The sequence below is a fragment of the Brachyhypopomus gauderio genome, unplaced genomic scaffold (assembly GCF_052324685.1).
Source record: "Brachyhypopomus gauderio isolate BG-103 unplaced genomic scaffold, BGAUD_0.2 sc542, whole genome shotgun sequence".
NCBI classification, from domain to species: Eukaryota; Metazoa; Chordata; class Actinopteri; order Gymnotiformes; family Hypopomidae; genus Brachyhypopomus; species Brachyhypopomus gauderio.
Window position 1 is genome coordinate 6,223 of NW_027507363.1, and position 4,714 is coordinate 10,936.

Genomic DNA, 4,714 nt, shown 5'->3' on the forward strand with positions numbered 1-4,714 from the left:
CAGCCTTTTCATAACTCATTTCTCCGCGCGAGATGGGGACCCTGATGGTTGCCTGGGAGACGGCGATAGCGCTAAGCCATTTCCATGTCTGCGCGAGGGCCGTTATTTCGCGTGCATAGCCCCATTTGCAACAGAGGTCGTCACAAAGTCATTCCCCAACACAGCGCACATTTATGATGACACTTTCTCTCTTCCCCCCCTCTCTCTCTCTCAATCTCTCTCTCTCCCTCTCTTTCTTTCTCCTCACAAAACTCGTGAACGCGCGCACAACATCAGCATCTGATGACGCTCCTCTCGCAGGAGGATGAACTGCCCTTTCTGATCAAAGGAGCCACTATGCGCTCGCGGCTGGCCCCATGTAGGTGCCCCCCCCTCCCCATCACCATTTCAACTACCCCTACCCTCCTCTCTCTCTCTCTCTCTCTCTCTCTCTCTCTCTCTCTCTCTCTCTCCTCTCTCTCTCTCTTTCTCTCTCTCTCTCTCTCTCTCTCTCTCTCTCTCTCTCTATGCGCTGGAGAGAAATGCCTTCACTTTCAATCAAAATACTGCGGAGAGCACAGGGCTCGCGCGTCTGTATTTTGACATTTTATATCGACAATCTATTTCCCCTTTCAGAGAGAAGAATGCATATTGCATGACTCGAGCATGCCGGGAAACTGAATAGGCTCCGGTTGCGCAAAAGCGGCGCCGGCGCGAGACCTGCGGTGTCACGCGACAAAGCTCGATAATAGTGGGGCGAAAGGGGTAGGGGGGGGGGGGGGGGCGCGGGTATTTACCTATGGTTTAGGGTTACATGTAATAATTACCCTTATTTATTTATTTGTTTGTGCGTTCGTGCATTTGAGCTTTAATTAATCTATCTATTTATTAACACACACAGACAGCAAGCGCAGTCACCTGTTTGGACCGTTACGCTCGGAGCAGGAAGGTGGTTTTTGGCTACTAAAGACATGCCTTATGACACTTTACAATATGCTCTCTGAATTGCCGGCTCCGTAATTCGTTTTTGTTTGTTCTTTTTCTTCTTCTCTCAACAGGAGAAGAAAGTTTATAATATGTGGAATAAGGGCAGCGCGCGATTGGAGTTGCGGGAGGCTGATGGAGACTTCATTAGTGCCTTTGGTTAAATAATAACCTATCTCCGCGCTGCACCTTCACGCCCAAAGTTTGCGTGACGCCCAAGAGGCTGATTATACGAAATCCCCGCACGCGCCAGTGTTCGGGCTATTGATCTATTCAAACATTATGCGCGCGCTCTCTTAATTGCGCACGAAGCTTCAGGCTGAGAAGGAAAACTAAAATAAATAAATATTCTAATTAAAAACGGTTTTTTAAATTTCCCCCTACACTGGTGTCATGCCACGTCCCTAATTGCTTTTCAAGCTTGTCGTTTCAAAAACAATTGATAAAGAAGTTCGCCACGTTTGCATTAAAGGGAGATATACCAGCTCCGTAGCTCACGGACAACGACTTCGATAAAGCACAATTTTAGAGCTGCAGGGCTCGTACAACACAAGCACTTCCTAGACATCTAACGCTAATACGTAATGGAAATAAATAAATAAACAAGCTTGGGGCATCACCGTCAAATATCTCCGTTTGTACGATAACGCGGATGTCTCCTAAACTTTTTTTCAAAGAGTGACCTAAATAGACCGAGATGAAGAAACTGCAAGGCGTTTTACAGATGTATGTGAAAACTCCTGAACTCATGTGATAATTAAACCAATTACATCAGAATAACCCACTTTCCTCTGACAGGTTAAAATAAGTGATTTGTGGAAAATACATGAGTTACTGGGGAGTCTAAGCGACTCATACCTAAACGTATGTTATATGTTATTTCCTCTTGTACAAATGAAAGTAAAGAAAGTTATCATTAGGTCTGGCTATATATATATATATATATATCGCCAGGCCTAATGATTTTGGCCTAATGATTTTGAAAACTATTTCTTGCTTTTACAATTTTAAAAGGGCCTAATTCTTTTTTGTTATTTGAAAAAAAAAAATCGTTGATTTGCTTGAACTGAAGAAAATACCCTGTATAAACGATGTTATCTTATAACAAATGCCATTTTAGCAACATTTTTCTATCCGACAGGGGGCGCCTTATTTAGTAGGTAAGCAAAAAAAGTCACATTCTGTTAATTTGTTCAAGCATGCCAGTTGTTTGTAGTAATAGTTTCGGAATCTCGTAACCTTTTGCCCATTTCTTTTCCTTTGGGTGGGACACGAGTAGACGACCTTTAAACAAAAACGGAGCAAGCAGGTATTACAGTTAGTATGGACTCATTCTGAAAAAGACAGTCAGTCGAACCGAAGTTGTGTGCTTGAAGTTAGTCGGAAAAAAGTCAACAGAATATTTGAAGTTCACATTCATCATGACCTAAACCGGTGTTCTAGAAATTTGTTTGCAACTGCTCTTTAAAGTGAATAATATGGAAGGTAATTTTTATTAGGACAATATTACGCAATATTATTAACGTATATCCAATGTTCTCGCCACTTTATTACAACTTGCACTTATGTGACAGCACTTTCGGTTTGCCTGCAATTTGCATACGTTTGATACGGCAACAGAATTGAATAAAAATGAATTACGTCACACACCTTATTTTTATTATTAACTGGTCTTACATACAATTCAATTACAAGAAAATACGTCTTCGGGTTGTAATTCTTAGGTAGGCCTACAGTGTAGCTACATCTGTATATTTCAGCAGTTCTGAAAGTGGAAGTGGTATACGAAGAGTATAACGCAGAAATACTCACTATACTAATTCAATAGTTTGTTCCACATTTGATCTACTGCTTCTAAAAAAACCTGCAACACAAAGTTTATTGCGTATGATGGTTTGCGCGCGCGTGTGTATATGATGAAGTAGCATTAAACAATTTGCTTTTATCTCCCCTCACAGTAGGAGTGTAGAAGACCTTGACCCTCATTTCACCTCTGACCTTTCCTTTAGACCCTGTCGCGCTTAAGTTCACCTTCAGATCTGCTTAGACTGCTATTCTGCTTGTAGCACTTTTCCTCATTTCGTGCTTGTTTCTTATATAATAGAGACACCCAGATAAGAAAAGGTGTTTGTAGTTTTGTAGTAGGTCGAATCATTTGGTAATTTATCTCAGTGGTTTATATGTAGCCAAGAGTCCCACTGTCCAAAAGAACCCTAAATTAGCACACCCGTTAAAATCTTGGAACCAAGATCGATGTTAATAATTGCTAAATAAGTTCTCAATTTATAATCATAAAATTATTCCTAAATTATATCAGCAATAAATTATAAAATCATCAGTTTTTATTGTAAAAGGTAATAGCATTTATATTAAAGAAATACTTCTGGCATAAAAATCGCTGGCTGATTAAAACAGTCCTAAAGGATTTCACTTTGAAATATACTATATATTTTAATGTCATAAGTTAGTTGAACCGCAGTTACGGTTATCTTCACGATTACTTATTGTTTGCTGCGTCCTATAAAGGTGACCCCCAGAATAAAGGTGGCGTTCTCCTTCATCTGAGCGCGCGACAGGCCTGACACGCTCGCGCCCGCGCGCGCACAGCTCCGATCACGGCCGTCATATCAGCATCCGTAACGAGCAGGTCCGCATGTGGAAGACATTTCTTATCGCCGCTAACTGCTACCCTCTGCTGGGAATTGGCTTCCAAAGCTTTGAAACAAACCACGTCCCGACAATAAAAGTCGTGCTTTTTCTTTGAACCACCTATCACACAGGGATGATCGGACTTCGTCAAAGTCTTAGTTGTTTTTTTTTTGTCTTTGCATCTGCACGCGATTAACGGGAACGACAGGTAGCTTCGGAATATTTAACGAGTTATTAAAGACACGACTCCATCAAGAACAGCAGTTGTGATCGCTGCTGCCATCGTGGACCAAATGGGTGCAGCTGAGCATCAGGTGGACTGAAGCACTTAAGCAGTACAGCCCTGCGATTGAAACACACCGGCCCTGGCATGGGCACAAAGACTGGTGTTGTACTCCTCGGGAGATAAGCTAAAGGGCCAATGTGCTTTTGTTCTTACCATATATAAAGTAATTCTGTGTGGAAAAGTAAAATGTGTTCAAGAGGGCGTGCGCTCTTTTGGGTATGCACGTTTGGAAGAATTCAGGTGGTTTTGTGTAAGGAATATTTCGTGAGTCTGGGACAGCTCACCTTCAGTGTGAATTCGGAGCGCTCGAGTTCCCTTGGAACCGGTCAGTGTAGTGAGACTCGGTACACATGGATTAGGATGGAGCGTACACACAGATTAGCACAGTCAAATCCATACAGGCATCTGTAGCGTAATGGAGATAAGGCTTTCAAATAAATGTAAGACCCACATATTTATTTTACATTATTGTTGGAAAAGTTGTTTCTTTTTGTTAAAGTTAATATACTGCTTGTGAGCAACTCAATTCTTAAATGCTTACAACTGCAATTTTTGTTTTTGAATAAAATCAAAGGCATAATTTGTTGGGAGTTTAACATCGATTTGAATTCCAGCTGCTCCAAACGGTTCATAAATGCAGAGGCTAAACCTACTTGTCATTTGCGATCACTTCAAAACTTTAGAGGTTATATCAAAATGATCAAAAACAGGGCGTGATCATAACCCTCCCTTTTCTACTAATAGTTATAGGGAAATGTCAGCACAGTTCAACTTTTACACACGCCTGTAAAAGTGAGCAAAGACAATGGCCACACC